We start from the raw sequence: 22,343 nt of genomic DNA, 5'->3' as shown, positions 1-22,343 counted from the left end.
TTCTGACACAAACATGTATCGAAATGTAATTATATTTGAACAATTTTACCAGAAAAAGTTAAAAATACACTTTTTTTTTAGAAAATTGCGGTCAATTTTGATTAATATCAGAAAATCGAAAAATCTGAGCAGCAATCAAATACCACCAAAAGAAAGCTGTATTTGTGAGAAGAAAAGGAGGTAAAATTCATTTGGCTGCCAAGTTGCATGACCGAGCAATAAACTGTTAAAGTTGTGAAGTGCCGATTTGTAAAAAGGGCCTGGTCACCTGTGGTCCTTAAGTGGTTAAATTGTTTCTTATTTTAGGGGCCTCTGAACCAGCTACCAGCCATAGCTTTGTGGCCTAACGTTACAATGGTTTCAAGGTAGTACGGTCTTCCTGGAACCAATAAATACTGTATGTTGTGTGTGTATATATATATAGTATATGTGTCAGTATATATACTTATATATATACTTATGTTCGTTTGATATTTGGATATGTGACAGGATTGGACCAATCACCACAGCGCTGCATGTCAAAAGCAATGTTCCAGCTTATATTTTCAGGTAGCGACGAAGAGTCCACCCCACAAGGTACCACAGTCCTAAAGATGCACGCATGGCCACGCCCCCAGTGACAGGACCCCGCCTCCTCCGTTTGACAGACACGACTGCAGAAGCCCGATAGGGAAGGCTGAGAACCGCTCCCTCACAGACACCGCCTTTGAAGCGCGGGCTCCACCTTTCCCGTTATTCTCTGCTGGGTCATCGCCTTCGGTAGGTGTTCCCGTTCGGTGACAGCCGCCAGCACCGTGGATATTGCTCGGCTGATTGATTCATGTGTGGCTAGAAGAGCGATGCTCCCTCTGCTGTTCCTCTGACAGTCCTCCCGATGCTGCCGGTAAGGAATGAGTGCAGGAATAATGGTGAGCGAATTCGTGTTTTTCTGACCCGTTTTCTGCCTTGCATAGACAATAGGCGGGAGCCGCGGTGTGTGGGAGACGGCAGCGGAGCCGGGACAGCGGCTGGAGAATTAACGGGGGATTGGGCTTTTGTTTTTCTGCTTTGCAGAATGAGATTGGATTGAGGAGGAGAACAATGTAGTCATGTCGTCTCCTGAATCGGCTAATAGAATAGGAACAATTGCCATTTGGCTTATGTAATATAAGATAAGAATGTAGCTGTGAGAACGGGAGGTGCACTGTCATATACATAGACAGGCCTGGTGGAGAATGGCTCATATGAGGTAATGGCTGGTGACGTACACGGCTTCAGAGGTGGAAATCATACATGGGGTAGGTGAGCTATCTATCTCATGATATGTCATACATGGGGTAGGTGAGCTATCTATCTCATGATATGTCATACATGGGGTAGGTGAGCTATCTATCTCATGATATGTCATACATGGGGTAGGTGAGCTATCTATCTCATGATATGTCATACATGGGGTAGGTGAGCTATCTATCTCATGATATATCATACATGGGGTAGGTGAGCTATCTATCTCATGATATGTCATACATGGGGTAGGTGAGCTATCTATCTCATGATATGTCATATATGGGGTAGGTGAGCTATCTATCTCATGATATGTCATACATGAGGTAGGTGAGCTATCTATCTCATGATATGTCATACATGGGGTAGGTGAGCTATCTATCTCATGATATGTCATACATGGGGTAGGTGAGCTATCTATCTCATGATATGTCATACATGGGGTAGGTGAGCTATCTATCTCATGATATATCATACATGGGGTAGGTGAGCTATCTATCTCATGATATATCATACATAGGGTAGGTGAGCTATCTCATGATTTGTCATACATGGGGTAGGTGAGCTATCTATCTCATGATATGTCATACATGGGGTAGGTGAGCTATCTATCTCATGATATGTCATATATGGGGTAGGTGAGCTATCTCATGATATGTCATACATGGGGTAGGTGAGCTATCTATCTCATGATATATCATACATGGGGTACGTGAGCTATGTATCCCATTATATAATACATGGGGTAGGTAAGATATGTATCTCATAATATATCATATATGGAGTACATGAGCTATGTATCCCATGATATATCATACATGGGGTAGGTAAAATATCTATCTCATGCTATATCGTAGATGGGGGTCTGTGAGCTATATGTCTCATATGATATACATGGGGTACATGAGCTATGTATCCTATGATATATCATACATGGAATGGGTAAGATATGTATCTCATGATTGATATATCCTAGATGGGGGCCGTGAGCTATATGTCTCATATGATATACATGGGGTACATGAGCTATGTATCTCATGATTTATCATACCTGGGATAGGTGAGCTATGTATGTCATATAATATATCATACATGGGGTACTTTAGCTATCTATCACATATGATATATCATACGTGGGGTACGTGAGCTATGTATCTCATGACATATCATACCTGGGGTAGTTGAGCTATGTATCTCATATGAGATATCATACATGGGGTAGGTGAGCTATGATACATTTCTATCGTATATGATATATAAATTATATTATGTGGTATATATATTATATATCTATAGTACATTGTGAGATGCTTTATCGTTGCCGATGACGTAATTAGGAAGTATATTACCAATGAGGAGTGAGGCTTGGCTCTTGTGTATTACATCATTTAAATAAACATGCGGTGGAGAAACCACCTCAGAACTGGTGGAGACGGTCATCTGTCATTGTTTTTGGGCTTGGGTCAGGCTGGGGAGAGTGAGGAGAAAGCCTCTGTCATGTCTGAGAGACTACTGTACATCATGCCTGAATCCATTAAGGAGAATTGCATTTGGCTTTTAATAGACTTTCTCCTTGTGCACTGGGTAATAACCTTGGCTTCTTACATATATCATTTATGCGGGTGTATAGATATATAAGACGCCTTCTGGCTCTAGCTTTCATTAAATGTATAGCTGGATTGATTTGTGGACCTGATTATCGGTAGACGGTGATGAAGGTTTTTAGAGGAGAACAATGGATTCATTCGGTTTGGTTTGTTCTAATTTGCTTGTCTGGAAGGGGATTTTATGAGAGAATCTACCTTCTTGTACTATGGAGTGGTGTCCTCATCACCCACAGTGGAAGACCATCTGTTGTTCTGATGGGGGAGGGAAGTGAATGGTTGATAATTCTGGAGAGCCGCATTCCTCCTACCAGTGAAAGGGAGGGGGGAGAGAATGATTGGAAACATCTCCTCCATTGTAGGCCCTGAGTGGAAAGAAATCTCTGCACCATCCAAAGGAGGATTGCTCTGCAGCCTTTCCGCACATTATTGGGGCATGTATGGATTTGGGGAGAAGGTGTTTATTATCATCATGGTCCTTAGAAACGCTTGTGCTGTGAAGAAGTCATTTTGCCTCGCCTGTTACACCACCATGGTGTGAGCGACTGCGCTGAATGACAGCATGATTTGTAGTGGGAGCAGCTGGCTTGGCATTAGGCCTTCTTTGTAACCAATAATTCCACATACAAAGACTAATAATGCCTGGTTACTCCTATATATTATAGCACAGATTCTACAAGTGCCTGGCTGTGATTGCTGCTTGTTCTGGTACATAATGAATGGCAATGAACTTGTGTCTGGATGAGGCTCAGCTCTCACCTATGTATCATGATGCTGACTTCTGTCACTGGGAATATTTGGTGGTGGAGAAATAGCTTGTTAGTCCATCTAACATTTTAAGATATATGTGTTTTTTTGTATATTATGAATATGGAAGCCATATAAATAATATGTAAGTCTAAGGCCACCTACACACGAGTGCGGGTGAACGCACATAAGATGTCTGAATTTCTGTTAGGATTTATATGCGTTTCTGCAGCATATCCACAACAAAATCCGTAATTTCTAATTGCACATTGTGGTGTGGATTAGATGTGGAAAAGGGTGAAATCCGCAGCTAATTGACATGCTGCAGATTTGGAAATCCGCACGGCAGGTCAATTTCCACACAGAATAAATCTGCAGATTTGTGTGATCTTATACACTTTGCTGGTACTGTACTACGCCACTATTGTACACTATTGCCACTAGTGTACTATTCCACACATATTCTGTAATGTGTGCTGGTGGCCTAATAGATTTTGGCGTCTCGGCAGGAGCTAGAGAAGATGAGTGAAACCTACACTATAGAAAAAAGGGAAGAAAATGCAGCACTACTAAGACTGATCCCCCCAAACAACAAACACTTGAACCATCTGCAAGAAAGAAAAGGGAAAGATGGGAAAAATAGATATCTAGGTAGCTAGATGTCATCAGAGCAGTGAGACTATGGAACTCTCTCCCTGAGGAGGTGGTGATGGCGAGTTCACTAAAAGGGGTCAAGAGGGGCCTGGATGTATTTCTGGGGTGTAATAATATTACAGGATTTCTGTAATTCATCCAGGGAGTTATTCTGATTTGGAGTTGGGAAAATCAGTCTGTCTGTGTATCATTCTCATATCTAATACCTACCTACCTATCTATAACAAGAAACAACAGCAGCACTGTCACATGAAAAAGAAGATGTGGGTGTCATCCCTCCTTAACCATCGGTTAATGGTTTAAGAATATCCACAACAGAAATGAGGCAGCTCTCCAATATGGGTGAAAGCAGGTCCCACCACCCTTGTGGATATCTATCTATCTACAGGTCAATGAAGAAAAATGGGAGGGAATGCTAACTCCAGGACAGGATTACACTGTATAGATATGTATTTTAATAACCACCAAACAGTTTTGCTTGGGCTTTGGGAAATGCACTTAACTGTTCTGCCTGAGCCCAGCGGGGGGCTGCTTTAGCAGCTCATATCTCTAGATTGTTAGCAGCTAGCTACATAGGTCTGGTCTTGTTTGAAAGACCAGTATTTATGATGGCATTATCTCAACATTAGCAAGCGATATAGCTGTTAAAAATTGAGTCGGGAATAAATATGGTAAAACCTGCTTTTACTTTCACCTTCAGTCTGGAGGGGGGGCAGTTGTGGAGCTGTCGGCCTGTAGGAGTAAAGGAAAAATAAAAAATGTATAGAAATTTGACATTATCATCGTTGTACTGTCCCACATAATAAAGTTATGATATATATACACACACCACACAGTGAACGGCGTCAATAAATTCCACAAAATAATGTTAAGATTGCAGTTTTTTTATTTCACCCTAAAAATAAAATAAAAGTTATTTAATACACTGTACATATTCCAAAATGGTTCCGAAAAAACCTACAACAAATCCTGCAAAATAAATTGAAAAATTTAGAAGAAAAAATTAGGATCAGCCCTATTAAATCGGAATAGGTAGGGCTCATCATTCTGATTAAAACTATACCTTTCTTTTGTCTGTATGTGCAGCTTCTTTTTTAATTATATGCAAATCAGCAAGTTGGAGCACAAGGAGGCGGGGCTGAATCCTTTGAGCATTGCTTCGCAACACTCTCTGTGCCCATCACAGTCCCCCTCCCCTTGATTGACAGGTTTAGACATCAGCAAAAAAATTCCAAATGAGGTGGAATTAGGAAAAAAAACGCACTTCTGCTCCAGTTTTATGGTTTTCATTTTTACGGCGTTCACTATGCGGTAAAACTAATTTATGCTCTTCATTCTCCAGGTCAGTATAATTACGGCGATACCACATACAGTGAAGAACAGAAGTATTTGAACACCTTGCGATTTTGCAAGTTCTCCCACTTAGAAATCATGGAGGGGTCTGAAATTCACATTGTAGGTGCATTCCCACTCTGAGAGACAAAATAAATAAATAAATAAATAAATCAGGAAATCACATTATATGATTTTTAAAAGAATGTATTTGTCTTGCACTGCTGAACATAAGTATTTGAACACCTGAGAAAATCAGTGTTTAATATTTGGTAAAGAAGCCTTTGTTTGCAAGTACAGAGGTCAAATGTTTCCTATAGTTCTTGACCAGGTTTGCAGAGACTGCAACAGGGATTTTGGCCCACTCCTCCACACAGATCTCCTCTAGATCTATCAGGTTTCGGGGCTGTTCGTGAGCAACACGGAGTCTCCCTCCAAAGATGTTCTATTGAATTTAGATCTGGAGACTGGCTAGGCCACTCCCGAACCTTGCTATGCTTCTTACGGAGCCACTCCTTGGTTATCTTGGCTGTGTGCTTCGGGTCGTTGTCATGTTGGAAGACCCAGCCACAACCCATCTTCAATGCTCTGACTGAGGGAAGGAGGTTGTTGCTCAAAATCTAAATAAATTGCCCCATTCATCCTCTCCTTAATACAGTGCAGTCGTCCTGTCCCCTTCGCAGAAAAGCACCCCCAAAGCATGAAATTACCACACCCATGCTTCACAGTAGGGATGGTGTTATTGGGATGCAACTCATCCTTCTTTTTCCTGCAAACATGACGAGTGAAGTTTAGACCAAAAAGTTCTACTTTGCTCTCATCTGACCACATGACTTTCTCCCATGCCTCCTTTGGATCATCCAGATGGTCATTGGCAAACTTCAAATGGGCCTGGACATGTGATGACTTGAGCAGGGGAACCTTCTGTGCAATGCATGATTTGAAATAGGAGTGGGCGATATGGCCTAAAATCTATATTGTGCTATAATTTCAAGCATGTGCGATATTTTCTATATTTGGGGGGGGGGGGGTTTAAACTTTTTTTTTTTACTTTTTATTTAATAACTATAAGCCCCCATAAGAGCTCTATTAGGGTGAATAGGACTTTACACTCTCCCTGCTGCCCTGTGCTTTGTGCACACAACAGCAGAGAGCTGACCACGACAGCCAGCCTCTCATGTGCCCCCTAGCCTCTGATCAGCCCCCCAGCCTCATGTGACCCCCGCCCCTGATCCGCCCTCGAGCCTCTGATGTGCCCCCCAGTCTCTGATCAGCCCCCCAGTCCAGTCTCTGATCAGCCCGCCAGCCTCTCCCTCTTATCAGCCCCCTCTGGTAACTCAAACCCACCCCCCTCCCTCCCTAGTATTGATCATTGGTGGCAGTGGCCCCCCCCCCCCCCCATCATTGGTGGCAGTAGTAGTTCCGATCGGAGTCCCAGCAGTGTAATGCTGGGGCTCTGATCGGTTACCATGGCAGCCAGAACGCTACTGAAGTCCTGGCTGCCATGGTATGTCAGTGAGCAGCATTATACTCACGTGCACCGTGGCCGCCGGGCGCACCTTCTTCTGTCTGTGCGGCGCATTGCTAATATTTTTTTTTTCTGTCTCTGAGTGGGAATGCACCTACAATGTGAATTTCAGACCCCTCCATGATTTCTAAGTGAGAGAACTTGCAAAATCGCAGGTGTTTCAAATACTTTTGTTCCTCACTGTATGTATAGGTTTGTATGCATTTTAATACGGAAAAAAAAAAAAAAACTTTTGTAAAAATTTTTTTTTTGTTTCATCACCATATTCTGACACTCATAACTTTTTTTATAGTTATGTCTACGGATATGTTTCAGGGCAAATTTATTGCAGGATGATCTGTAGTTTTTGTTAATACCATTTAGGGGTGTTTATGACTTGTTGATCACTTATTCCATTTTAGCCAAAAATTTGTAACATGCAATCACAAAAAAAATAATACTCTGAAGGTGTACATCATAGCCTCTAAATGCAGAGATTAAAGATTTGCTTCTCTGGCTCCAAATCATGCTAGAGAAGACTTTAGTACCTTTGTCTCCCTATCAACATAATAATTAAACTTGGACTGCTTAGTGGTTTTAATATTTAACACAGCTCTCATAGTAACATATTTTGTAAGGCTGAAAAAAGCTGCAAAGTTATTCAGAGGAAGGAAAAAAAAAACTCAGGAGGTAAAAGCCAATTTTTTCTCATTTTAGGGTAAATAATTCCTTCCTGACTCCATTCAGGCAATCAGAATAAACCACTGGATTAATCATCCTTCTTCAGAATTTTAGTAACTTACATTTATCATCTGCCACTTCTCTTCCCAAGTCTCCAATCTATTCAGATCCATCTGTAGTAGTATGCTGTCCACTTCCGTGTTATTACTTTACAGAGTGTAGTGTCATCTGCTAAAATTTGTATTTTACAGTGCAGTGCATCTATAAGATCATTCATAAAGAAGAGCATAGGGCCCAATACTGACACCTGATGTACCCCACTAGTGACCCAATCTGAGTGTGTACTGTTAATAGCCATCCTCTGTTTTCTATCGATGAGCCAGTTACTTACCCAGATACACACATTTTCCCCCATCCAAGCATTCTCACTTTTTGAATATTGACACCACATTTGCTATGTGCCAATCCTGTAGAACACTCCCTTTCATTATAGTGTCCTTAAATATCAGAAACAAGGGTCAGAAACAAAGGGGTGAATACAGGGGTGTATGCCATCTGGACCCAGTAATTTGTGTTTTTTTTAACTTTCTAAGATGCTGCTGCACTTCGTCCTAAATCAGACAGGCCACTTTTAATGGGGAGTCTTTTTTGATACTCTGCATTTTATCTGATATTTATAAGTGACGAAAAAAAGTATTTAATAAATTCATCACTCTCTATAACTCCTCCCTCATCACTCTTTAAAGGGCCAACACATTGGAGAACATTTTACGGTCTCAAGCTTCCTTGTTACTTTCCCATTTTAGTAATTTAAATGCTTTCTTTTTCTCATTTATTGCCCCCTTTACATTTCTGTTTATCCACACAATTCTTTTCTTGTTACTGACCCTTTCTTCCCGTAAGGTATGTACATCTCAAACACAGATTATACAAATTGAAACTGCTCACCTTCGCATTCTGGGACCCCTCTAAGCCTCACATTCTTTCTGTGACTCCTGTTCTCCTGGTCTTCATGGAGATAAAAAGCATTGTTGAGCTGAGACCGAAGTGCTTGATACTTTGCAGCACCTCACTGTGTTGTATAATCGTGGTCTGCGAGTCTTCTAGCATAGCTGTGGCTTGCTTCACATCTGTCTTGATGTCGGACAATTCTCTCACTACAGTTGTGAGCATGCAAATGTTTAAGAAACAATCTGAAGATGAGCATAGGGTCAGACCCACCCCTAGTGCCTGAAAGGGCACAGGAGGTGCCATCGTCTGAGCCCTCTGCATTCAGAGGCATACATGGCTCATCTGGTGCCAACTTTGCCCTACCCTGGGGAGAGACTGACTTATTTTTCAGGTACTTATCAAGTTTGGCTTCGGTCTTCCCATTTAGAACTGGCACTGGATGCGCCGAAGTTATGGAGAGGCCTATTAAGGCTTTATTAAGACCAGCGTCTAAAATGCCAGTCTTAATAAATGTGCCTCATAGTGTTGGTTTCAGGAAAGGACAGAGGACATACACTTCTACTTATAGGAGTGGTGTCGGGCAAGAGGCCTAGGGGACAGTCATATGGACTTTTAGGTGGCAGAGTTTCAGCCTCCTTCTTATTGAAAACATCCACATAGCTTGGTGTAAGAAGGCTTGGTGTAAGAAGGAGTATGTGCTGGAGGTCTTTTCCTCTCTCCCTCTTTGGTTTGCCCATGATATCGAGAACATGATGATCTAAATAATAACTTGGTCTGGTAGCATGATGAGAAGCTCCAAGACTAAGTGTCTATCAAAGTGCGCAGCAAGCTCCACAACCCCCTTCTCCCCCAAAAAATCTTGACAACCTTCCTTAATTTCTTTGAGGAACCTGGTCGGGTGGCTTCCGCTACATCATATTTGCAATTTGACTGTAGATCAGCACGCCATCTAGTTCCGGAGCCTGTCCTCGGAGTTGTCCTGAAACAATGAGGCTCTGGTAGCAGCTTTCTGAGAGGATATGGCAGGTTGAATTAAGGTAGAGTTGGCATATTGTGATTTACTGGTTACTATGGATGAGTTACAGTAATCTCTCTGGACACTGGTATAGCCCTATGCTTCAGAGAACGCCTCTAGAGTCCAGTCTGGATAGAAGAACTCCAAGTCTGGCACTTTCCTTTCAGAAGTCTCTACTTCCTTCCTCATCTGCTTCACAAGAGGAGCATGTGCGAATTGAGAAAGTCAACCTGTCACAGGAGAAGCGGTTGCGATGGTAGGGCTGATTATGTGAAGGATTGCCCCTAAAATAGTGAAACTCCAGTGCCTGGAGTTTTGGTTGGAGAGACACTTTGCAGTGTTGGTTGGAGAGACACTTCAGAATGACCTCTCTCCAAAACTGACAATTGCTGTAGTTCTGTCCCGCTGTATCGTCTCCAAACAGGCCTTTCTGCACTAGGCTTTAATTACTTGGTACTACATATGATGTACCTCTTCCTGTTCCATGCCCCTCTTATTGATTGAGACTACAGATAGGCCCCACGTTGGAAGTCTCAGTGCCAATCTGATTGCCTCGCCACAGTTTGCCTAATTTGGAGGCCTCAAAACCTCTAGAGATAACCTCCTTCTTACACCAAGCTATGTGGATGTCTACAATAAGAAGAAGGCTGAAACTATGCCACCTAATAGTCTATATGACTGTCTCCTAGGCCTCTTGCCCAACACCACTCTTACATGTAGAAGTGTAAATCCTGTGTCCCTTCCTAAAACAAACAATATGGAGCACATTTATTAAGACCGGCATTTTAGATGCTGGTCTTAAAGGGATTCTGTCAGCTTGTTTTACCATAAAGAGCTGTTTACATGTGCTGCTATATCGCCACTAGCACTTCCGCAATATACATTTTCCATAGCTATAAAAACTTTTACATATTTCCGTGTCAGTGTCACGTCCATGAAAAAAAGCGTACGTGTTTCATCCTTGAAGATATCCGTGAAGGATCCGTGGTTGGTCCGTTTTTACCAAGTGTGTTATCCGTAATTCGCCGACATTGCTCAGCTGGAAATTTATTTCCAAAGATTCTCCTATCAGTCTTCAGTGGAAACCAGACGCAACACGGACACAACTCGGATGTGTGTCAATGGGCTTCAGTGGGCGTGCTTGGTCCGCATCATGGTTTAAAGCAGGGCATGCCCCCATGATTTTTTTACTGACCCATGGTCAGTAAAAAAAATACTGAAATGTGAACAGACACATTTAAATCAATGGCTACGTGTGCTGTCTGTGGAAAATGTGGACAGCACAAGTCAGTGAAAAATGGAAATGTGAACGAGGCCTTAGGCTGCCTCCACACGTCAGTGATTTGGTCAGTGTTTGATTATCATCAGTGATTTTTAGACAAAACCAGGAGTGAAGCCTTCACAGAGATAAGGTATAATGGAAAAAATGCCAGGTGCTGTGTTTGTGACCTGCATCTGGTTTTGACAATAAGGCCTCTTGCACATGACCGTATGGCTTTTTCAATATTTTGCGGTCCATTTTAAACGGATCAGTTTTTCCATTTTTTTTGTTTCAGTAGTGTTTCCACTTCTGTTCGTTTGTGATCTGTTCTTTGCGTGTCGCAGACGGAAACGGAAGCATACAATAATGTTTAAACAGTAAGTACATAAAAAAAATTGGGCTGGGCATAACATTTTCAATAGATGGCTCTGCAAAAACGGAACGGATACGTTTTTTTTTTTTGCAGAACCATTGTCTTGGAGCCACGGAACGTGATTTGCGGGCAATAATAGGACATCTATCTTTGAACGGAACGGAAATACGGAAACGGTAAGCATACGTAATACCGTTGTTTTTGCAGACCCATTGAAGTGAATGGTTCTGCATACGGACCGCAAACGGAACACAAAAAAACGGAATGGAAACAGAAAAAAAAGGTTTGTCTGCAAAATACAGAAAAAGCCATACGGTCGTGTGCAAGAGGCCTAACTGATGGAAATCACTGACCATCTATCCTGAGCCACTGTTATAAATCTTTTACCGGTCTAGACAGCCTGGCGGTGATTTATTAAGGTCTGGTGTAAAAATAGTGGCAGGGGAGTGTTTACGATGGGTGGGATGAGGGCATTTCGGGGGCCATGCTGTGGCTGGATCTCCGGCCCTGGCAAATTTGCTACTTTTTTGCCTGTTTTTCAAACAAATACATGGATTGCCATATATGGTCCTAATAGTCTAATAAAAATTGTCAAAAAAATCTAAATAGGTGAATGAGGCGCAAATGCGTCCAAAACAGTAAGGCCTCTTTCACACGTGCGAGTTTTCCGCACAGGTGTGAGGTGAACGCATTGCACCCGCACTTAATCCGGACCCATTCATTTCTATGGGGCTGTGCACATGAGCGGTGATTTTCACGCATAACTTGTGCGTTGCGTGAAAATCGCAACATGCTTTATACTGTGGATTTTTCATGCAACGCAGGCCCCATAGAAGTGAATAGGGCTGCGTAAAAATCGCAAGCATCCCCAAGCAAGTGCGGATGCGGTGCGATTTACACGCATGGTTGCTAGGAGATGATCGGGATGGGGACCTGATCATTATTATTTTCCCTTATAACATGGTTATAAGGGAAAATAATAGCATTCTTAATACAGAATGCCAAGTAAATTAAGGATGGAGGGTTACAAATTTTTTTAAAATAATTAGACTCCCCTTATCTACTTGTTCGCGCAGCCCGGCTTCTCTTCTGTCTTCTTCTTTGATGACCTGGGAGGGAAAGGACCTTTAGTGACGACCATGGTGATGGATCATGTGATGGACCATGTGATGAGCGCAGTGACGTCACCACCCCATTAAAATCATTGGTGGCAGTGGCCACAGGGTCCTCTCCCCTCCCCCTCATTGGTGGTGCAGTGGCAGCTTCTGATCGGAGCCCCAGCAGTGTAAGCCTGAGGCTCCGATCGGTTACCATGGCAGCCAGGACGCTACTGAAGCCCTGGCTGCCATGGTAACATACCTGATGCTGTGTGCACAAAGCACAGAGCAGCAGGGACAGTGTGAAGTCCTATTCACCCTACTAGAGCTTTATCAGGGTGAATAGGACACGGGATGAAAAAAATACCAGGTTCTAGCCCCTAAGGGGGAATAAGTTATAAAAAAAAAAAAAAGTAAAAAAAAAACCACCAAAATATTTCACATATAAAATGGATAAATGGATCAGCGGATCAGCAAAAAATACGGATGACATCCATGTGCATTCAGTTTTTTGCGGAATAGAACATCTGGCCCCTAATAGAACAGTACTATCCTTGTCCGTTATGCGGACAATAGGACATGTTCTATCTTTGAACAGAACGGAAAAATGGAAACAGAGGGCATACGGAATGTTTTTTTTTTGTGTGGACCCATTGAAATTAATGGTTCTGTATATGGACCGCAAAAAAACAGAACTTAAACGGAAAAAATTAAAAAGAAGTTTGTGTGCATGAGGCTTAAGTTGGAGGGTAGGCAGTTTGGCCCAGATAATGTGAGCAGGGAAGAGAGAGATGCTCTGAGGGACCTACTATTGTTATTAAACCCTCAGACAAGAGGGGTAACAGTCATAATGGATCATAACCAATACCGAGACATGTGTCACCTGTGCACAACTGTCCCTTCTCTTAAATGAGGCGTATGAAAACAGGCTCATTAGCAAGACTGAATTAGACTATCTGTTACCAAAATTTCCAATATGTGCCACCTTTTACAGCCTGCCAAAATTACATAAATCAGGCACACCCATTAAGGGTAGGCCCATAGTGTCAGCCATATGCGGTCTTACAGCCAATATCAGTGCATATATAGATATAGTGCCGAGACCATTTGTGGTAGGCTTACCATCACATGCCAGGGACACGATAGACATCCTGAAGAGATTGGACGGCATCCAGTGTGATGGGGATACATGGCTGGCTAGCCTAGATGTGAAGGCCTTATATAGCTCCATTCCCCATCATGCTGGATGCCAGGCCGTAAAAACTTTCCTCCAGCAAAGAGGAGAGCATATAAATCGGCATAACGCAGTTGTGATGGATCTTCTGGAATTTTTGTTAACACACAACGTCTTCCTGTTTGACCGTCAGTTCTTCCACCAGCTCAGAGGAGTTGCGATGGGTAGCCCATTGGCCCCGACCTACGCAAATCTCTACCTGGGCTGGTGGGAGAGAGAGGTCATTTTCAGTGATGCGATGGATCAATTTACATTATCAATATTGATCTGGATTAGATACATCGATTTATGTTGTGGAAAGGCACCAGATAAATTTTCGCCAAATTTGTGTCAGAACTAAATGTGAACCAGCTAGGCCTTTTTTTCACATCCGAGATTCATGAACGTGAAATTACGTTCCTTGATCATACCATCTCCTTGGGGGCAGAAGGAAAAATAGTCACGAACCTGTTCAGAAAAAAGACAGAAACAAATAGTCTCTTATGCTGGGACAGTGGGCATACCCTTGCCCTCAAGAAAGGTATCCCAAAGGGACAATACCTGAGGACAAGAAGGAATTGCTCAGAGCTGAGTGATTTTAAAATAGTGGCTCTTGATCTAAGGAGCTGTTTTACCAACCGGGGGTATCCACAAGAGATCAGACAGGCATATTATCTCTCCATGAGCACTAAGCAACTGTGCGCAACTTCTAAGCCCAAAAATTAAGACCGCTGAAAACACGACCTCAAGAATAATAGGCACCTATGATAAAGGAACACAAACAGATACGGGAGATTTTACAGTCACACTGGTTCATTTTAAAATCTGACCCAGGCATTGGAAATCTGATGCCAGAACATCTGCTCGTCACATATCGCCGTGGTTCAAACTTACGTGACTGTCTTGTCTACAGTTTGTACCAACACCCTAGACCACCCTTGTGTGCACTTTTTCATGCTGTCTTGTGTGGTATGTGCCAACATCATCAAGGGGGCATTTTTCACAAGCTCAGTTACCAATGAAAGATATTCCATCAGATCCTTCATTAACTGTTTGTCTATAGGGGTGATCTACTTGTTAACCTGTCCATGTGGACTGCAATACGTGGGTAAGACCACGCGTGAACTTAGATGACACATTGGTGAGCATTTATCAGATATTAAAATAACCGTGAAACATCGGTGGCACGTCACATCTGGGAACAACATGGAGGGAACACAGAGACGTTGAGGGTTCAAGGGATTAAGCTCATTAAAGAAACCTATCCGTGGTGGTGACATTGACATCATGGTACTCCGCAAACAGACCCAATGGATCTTTAAACTACGGACAGTGAGCCCTAAAGGATCGAATGAAGCTATTTCATATGCTTACTTCATATAGTGCACATTCAATGATATATAGGGACACCCTGTTGATGTTTTAGTGATATACTTTTATGGAATGGGTATAAGAGTATATCTACCATAAAGGTGTTTTGCCCTGTATTACCCCTTCCTTGCTCTACCCTCATATTACGCTCATAATTTGGGTCTGGTGTTCATATCTCTGTCTGATTTAATATCCTGATCCCCCTTTTTTTCTATATACGACTTACATCTAATACACTTTTGTCACGGCTGAGGATGGGGAAAACCCTCAGCCGTGCGATATCAGCAGATGGATGGTCAGAGCATGGCCAGGACAGGAATCGGGGAGCAGGTCACCTCCTAACAATCCCTAATTCTGACCCTGTCTCCTAGCCTGTATGAGCCGACCCTGATGGTAGGAGGGCTCATACTCCGGAACCTAATATTCCTGCTAGCCCTCGGGGTGGCCCTGGACTAGGAGCTGGGTAAGACTACCTGTTCCTCTTAAATACGGACGAACAGGAGTCTTACTGGCCAAGCTATAAAGACAGGGGAAACAGAAACAGACATATGGCAATGGCAGGTAAGTGAGACAAGTACCACACCTACCTGCCACCGACACAGAGCCTGGAACCCATGTATAAGTGCTGCAGTCCACAACAACACAAGAGACACAGCACACGACACACATCACACGGGAAACCAGGAAACCATATGCTGCAATAAATAAAGACCAGAGAAACATCTACTTAACACCATACATAAAGCTTATGACCACAAGTGTGGCCCCCACTGGCAGATAGTATAACAGGAGGCTGTCTCCAGCAACCATGGCTGAAGAACCCCTCAGCTAACTGAAAACAGCAGAGGCTTTATAGCCCAAAGTAGCCACACCCACACTCAGACACACCAGGTGATCACACACACAGAAGGGAGTTAACCCTTCCAACACAAGGCAAGGGAAGACGGCCACTTAAAGGGGAAGTACACACTTAAACACACACTTCACCTGTTGCCGCGGGCAACAGCATGCGTGGCAACCATGTCCTGGGGATCAGCCATAGGGCTGAGACACTGCCACCACATGCAAACAACACCACACGTTGCCACGGGCAACCAAGTGAAGGAAAGTGTCACAAAAGACACCATAGGCCGTGACAACTGTATATGGATATATAGGATATACTGGTGAAACTCAAAAAAATTAGAATATTGTGCAAAGTTCATTTATTTCAACTTAAAAGGTGAAACTAACATATGAGATAGACTCATTACATGCAAAGCGAGAAATTTCAAGCCTTTATTTGTTATAATTTGGATGATTATGGTTTATAGATTATGAAACAGTCACAATTTTGAGGTACCCTTTGGTTAAGGAATATGGATTAATTAGCTGACTGAGTGTGACACATTGAGCCTAGAATATGGAAGCTTTAAAAAAAAAAAAAAAAAAACACAGGTGCAAAAATAAATAAATATATAAATGCTAAGACTATTAAAAACGTCTTAGCATTTCAGCATTTCAGAATTCACATGAGGAATAACACGGGGGTCATTTATCATGCTCGCCTGTTTTTTAGGGCTCATGCACACAAATTTTATTTTCGTGTCCATTCCGGGTTTTTTTGCGGACCGTATGCAAAACCATTTATTTCAATAGGTCTGCAGAAAAAACTGAAGTTGCTCTGTGTGCATTCAGTTTCCGTATGTCCATATTTCTGTTCTTCAAAAAAATAGAACATATCCTATAATTGTCCGCATTGCGAACAAAGATAATACTGTTCTAATAGGGGCCAGCTGTTCCATTCCACAAAATACGGAATGCACACAGACATCATCCGTATTTTTTGCGGATCCGTTTATTGCAGACTGCAAAATCCATACGGTCGTGTGCATGATTAGCCTGTCACTATTTAGCATAGTATTTATAAGGAGTTGCACAGCAGGTGATGAATTAGGCGATACATCTTTGTATTCATGGATTGTGTATGATTAGATTACTCGTTTGTCAACTCCCGAATTAGATGCAAAAGTGCAGCGAAAAAGTCACATATTAGATATAAAATGTTGCAGTTATAAATATGGTTGTTTCGATACCAAAATTTTGATTCGGTTTCAATGCCATAAAAAAGTATTGCGATACTCAATACCATTCGATACCACGCAAAAAAAAAAAAAAAACACCAAAAAAAAGCTGTGTGCATTCTGCATTTTATGGAACGTCTGGCCCATAATAGAATAGTCCTATCCTATTTTTGGGGGGAACAAGGTGACTAGAAAAAAATGGCGAATCGCACAGTTTTTATTTATTTATTTTTCTGTTTTTAATATTTTAATAATTTGGACTTTTCAGACGTGGCGATATGTAATATGGTTACTTATTTATTGTTTATATATTTTATATGTTAAATTGGGAAAGGGGGTGATTTACACTTAATATTTTGGTGTTTTTTTAACTTTTTTTTAAATAAACTTTTAATTAATAACTATTTCCCCCCTTAGAGGCTAGAACCTGGGATCTTTTAATCCCTTGTCCTAGTTACCCTAATAGAGCTCTATTAGGGTTAATAGGATCATACACTCTACCTGCTGCCCTGGGCTTTGTGCACACAGTAGCAGGGAGCTTACCATGGCAGCCAGGGCTTCAGTAGCGTCCTGGCTGCCATGGTAACCAATCAGAGCCCTACGATTACACTGCTGGAGCTCCGATCAGAAGCTGCCACTCCACCACCATCTGATTGGCAGGGGTCCGACACCCGTGACCCCCGCCGATCAGATGTTTGAGAAGGCAGCGGCGCTCCAACAGCACCGCGGCCTTCTCACTGTTTACCGCTGGCCCAGTGACATCACGATTAGAATCAACTGACCTGGGCGGGACTAAGCTCCATTCAAGTGAACGGAGCTTAGCCGGGCCCAGTTTAGCTCAGTTTTTGCAAGCAGCGTTTTGGTGTCCGTTTCCAAAGCAGAATGGAGACTGAACTGATGCAAACTGATGCATTCTAAACGGATCCTTTTCCATTCAGAATGCATTAGGGAAAAACTGATCAGTTTTGGACCACTTCTGAGAGCCCTGAACGGATCTCACAAAAGGAAAGCCAAAACGCCGGTGTGAAAGGAGCCTTAATCGTTGTTCTTCACTTCATGTGGAGCTGTCATTTATGATTCTCTATGGAGGACAGTGATTGTATTTAATGGGTGATCCCAACCACATACTTATGATTAGTTCCTTCTTTTACAATGGTCTATTAGTCTTACCATGGTTCTTTTACACTCCTTTTAGTATGCTGCATTATAAGAAAGAGGCAAAGGTAAAGCCCTCATTAAGTCCTTGAGGGGCTAGACTTTTCAACTGATAGATCCATCTAGCCTCCTGCTGTTGTAATTTTTTGTCTATGTCACCTTGTCTGGGACCTGATTTAATCTTAGTTATGCCCCAAAGTTTAACTAACTGGTAGCCTTAAATTTTAGGGCATAACTAAGATTACATCAGGAGCAGGAGGCTAGATGGATCTATCAAGGACTTACTGAGGGCTTTAGCTTTGCCTCTTTCTTATAATGCGGCATACTAAAAGGAGTGTAAAAGAACCATGATAAGACTAATAGACCATTGTAGAAGAAGGAACTAATCATATGTACAGTACAGACCAAAAGTTTGGACACACCTTCTCATTCAAAGAGTTTTCTTTATTTTCATGACTATGAAAATTGTAGATTCACACTGAAGGCATCAAAACTATGAATTAACACATGTGGAATTATATGCATAACAAAAAAGTGTGAAACAACTGAAAATATGTCATATTCTAGGTTCTTCAAAGTAGCCACCTTTTGCTTTGATTATTGCTTTGCACAGTCTTGGCATTCTCTTGATGAGCTTCAAGAGGTGGTCACCTGAAATGGTTTTCACTTCACAGGTGTGCCCTGTCAGGTTTAATAAGTGGGATTTCTTGCCTTATAAATGGGGTTGGGACCATCAGTTGCGTTGTGGAGAAGTCAGGTGGATACACAGCTGATAGTCCTACTGAATAGACTGTTAGAATTTGTATTATGGCAAGAAAAAAGCAGCTAAGTAAAGAAAAACGAGTGGCCATCATTACTTTAAGAAATGAAGGTCAGTCAGTCCAAAAAATTGGGAAAACTTTGAAAGTGTCCCCAAGTGCAGTCACAAAAACCATCAAGCGCTACAAAGAAACTGGCTCACATGCGGACCGCCCCAGGAAAGGAAGACCAAGAGTCACCTCTGCTGTGGAGGATAAGTTCATCCGAGTCACCAGCCTCAGAAATCGCAGGTTAACAGCAGCTCAGATTAGAGACCAGGTCAATGCCACACAGAGTTCTAGCAGCAGACACATCTCTAGAACAACTGTTAAGAGGATACTGTGTGAATCAGGCCTTCATGGTAGAATATCTGCTAGGAAACCACTGCTAAGGACAGGCAACAAGCAGAAGAGACTTGTTTGGGCTAAAGAACACAAGGAATGGACATTAGACCAGTGGAACTCTGCGCTTTGGTCTGATGAGTTCAAATTTGAGAATTTTGGTTCCAACCACCGTGTCTTTGTGCGACGCAGAAAAGGTGAACGGAAGGACTCTACATGCCTGGTTCCCACCGTGAAGCATGGAGGAGGAGGTGTGATGGTGTGGGGGTGCTTTGCTGGTGACACTGATTTATTCAAGGTATATTGAACCAGCATGGCTACCACAGCATCTTGCAGCGGCATGCTATTCCATCCAGTTTGCGTTTAGTTGGACCATCATTTATTTTTCAACAGGACAATGACCCCAAACACACTTCCAGGCTGTTTAAGGGCTATTTGACCATGAAGGAGAGTGATGGGGTGCTGCGCCAGATGACCTGGCCGCCACAGTCACCGGACCTGAACCCAATCGAGATAAGTGAAGGCAAAAGGGCCAACAAGTGCTAAGCATCTCTGAGAACTCCTTCAAGACTGTTGGAAGACCATTTCAGGTGACTACCTCTTGAAGCTCATCAAGAGAATGCCAAGAGTGTGCAAAGCAGTAATCAAAGCAAAAGGTGGCTAATTTGAAGAACCTAGAATATTACATATTTTCAGTTGTTTCACACTTTTTTGTTATGTATATAATTTCACGTGTTAATTCATAGTTTTGATGCCTTCAGTGTGAATCTACAATTTTCATAGTCATGAAAATAAAGAAAACTCTTTGAATGAGAAGGTGTGTCCAAACTTTTGGTCTGTACTGTATGTGGTTGGGATCACCCATTTAAATACAATCACTGTCCTCCATAGAGAATCATAAATGAAAAGCTCCACATGAAGTAAAGAACAACGATTAATAATTGAGAAAGCCGAGTGAAACCTGTATCCTAATGTATATACTGGATTAATAGGAAATGGGGATATATTACAAATTCCTATTTAATACTCCCATTTAATATAAATATTCAATTGAAAAAAGTATTACCCTTATTGTGAGAAATTATACAATAAATAAAAAATAACAAAAAAAAGATAGATTTGGATGCGTAGATAGAGATATGAATGAAGGTAGGGAGTTTAAGAGGGCAGGATGCTGTGGAGGTCACTGTTAAAGGGGCGGGCGCTGTTAAGGTCTCTGTTAAGGGGGCAAGGAACTGTAGAGATCTCAGTTAAGGGGACGGTCCGTAGGTAATGTTATCCAGCTCACCTGGTCGGCGTATAATATCCTGTGTGCACGGAGTCAAGCCAGCAAGTTCCTGGAAGTAGACAAAGTGAAATAGAAAAAGACGATTCCGGCATAAAATCTTCCTCTTTATTGAATCACATCATATGCAGGACAGTATCACAAACAAGCTGTTTACGCGTTTCGGAGACCTTCTTCTTAGTCATAATAATGTGGTTTGGGAGCTTGGAGAAATTTAACCACTTCAGCCCCGCTAGGTGAAACCCCTTTCATGACCAGAGCACTTTTTACACTTCGGCACTACACTACTTTCACCGTTTATCGCTCGGTCATGCAACTTACCACCCAAATGAATTTTACCTCCTTTTCTTCTCACTAATAGAGCTTTCATTTGGTGGTATTTCATTGCTGCTGGCATTTTTACTTTTTTTGTTATTAATCAAAATGTAACGATTTTTTTGCAAAAAAATGACATTTTTCACTTTCAGCTGTAAAATTTTGCAAAAAAAACGACATCCATATATAAATTTTTCGCCAAATTTATTGTTCTACATGTCTTTGATAAAAAAAAAATGTTTGGGCAAAAAAAAAAAATGGTTTGGGTAAAAGTTATAGCATTTACAAACTATGGTACAAAAATGTGAATTTCCGCTTTTTGAAACAGCTCTGACTTTCTGAGCACCTGTCATGATTCCTGAGGTTCTACAATGCCCAAACAGTAGAAAACCCCCACAAATGACCCCATTTCGGAAAGTAGACACCCTAAGGTATTCGCTGATGGGCATAGTGAGTTCATAGAACTTTTTATTTTTTGTCACAAGTTAGCGGAAAATGATGATGATTTTTTTTTATTTATTTTTTCTTACAAAGTCTCATATTCCACTAACTTGCGACAAAAAATAAAAAATTCTAGGAACTCACCATGCCCCTCACAGAATACCTTGGGGTGTCTTCTTTCCAAAATGGGGTCACTTGTGGGGTAGTTATACTGCCCTGGCAATTTAGGGGCCCAAATGTGTGAGAAGAACTTTGCAATCAAAATGTGTAAAAAATGACCGGTGAAATCCAAAAGGTGCACTTTGGAATATGCGCCCCTTTGCCCACCTTGGCAGCAAAAAAGTGTGACACATCTGGTATCGCCGTACTCAGGAGAAGTTGGGGAATGTGTTTTGGGGTGTCATTTTACATATACCCATGCTGGGTAAGAAAAATATCTTGGTCAAATGCCAACTTTGTATAAAAAAATGGGAAAAGTTGTCTTTTGCCAAGATATTTCTCTCATCCAGCATGGTTATATGTAAAATGACACCCCAAAACACATTCCCCAACTTCTCCTGAGTACGGCGATACCAGATGTGTCACACTTTTTTGCAGCCAAGGTGGGCAAAGGGGCACATATTCCAAAGTGCACCTTTCAGATTTTGCAGGCCATTTTTTACACATTTTGATTGCAAGGTACTTCTCACACATTTGGGCCCCTAAATTGCCAGGGCAGTATAACTACGCCACAAGTGACCCCATTTTGGAAAGAAGACACCCCAAGGTATTCCGTGAGGGGCATGGCGAGTTCCTAGAATTTTTTATTTTTTGTCACAAGTTAGCGGAAAATGATGATTTTTTTTTTTTCTCTTTTTTCCTTACAAAGTCTCATAT

At 41.9% G+C, this 22,343-nt stretch overlaps 1 protein-coding gene across 16 annotated transcripts in view; it reads left to right on the top strand.

Annotated features, from left to right (window-relative positions):
• Positions 1-656: 656 nt before the first annotated feature.
• Positions 657-22,343, top strand: part of PTPRS (protein tyrosine phosphatase receptor type S) — a 580,801-nt gene continuing 559,114 nt past the window's right edge. For 15 of the 16 annotated variants that reach the window (XM_044268386.1, XM_044268351.1, XM_044268378.1 and 12 more), the window contains exon 1: positions 657-883. The gene's annotated coding sequence lies outside the window, so the exon portion shown is untranslated. Of the gene's footprint in view, positions 909-22,343 lie in introns of all 16 variants that reach the window. The other variant, XM_044268264.1, reaches the window with a different exon arrangement.

The sequence above is a fragment of the Bufo gargarizans genome, chromosome 1, assembly GCF_014858855.1.
Source record: "Bufo gargarizans isolate SCDJY-AF-19 chromosome 1, ASM1485885v1, whole genome shotgun sequence".
Lineage (NCBI taxonomy): Eukaryota > Metazoa > Chordata > Amphibia > Anura > Bufonidae > Bufo > Bufo gargarizans.
The sequence above is the reverse complement of the archived record's forward strand: the minus strand, read 5'-3'. Positions and strand labels throughout refer to the sequence as shown.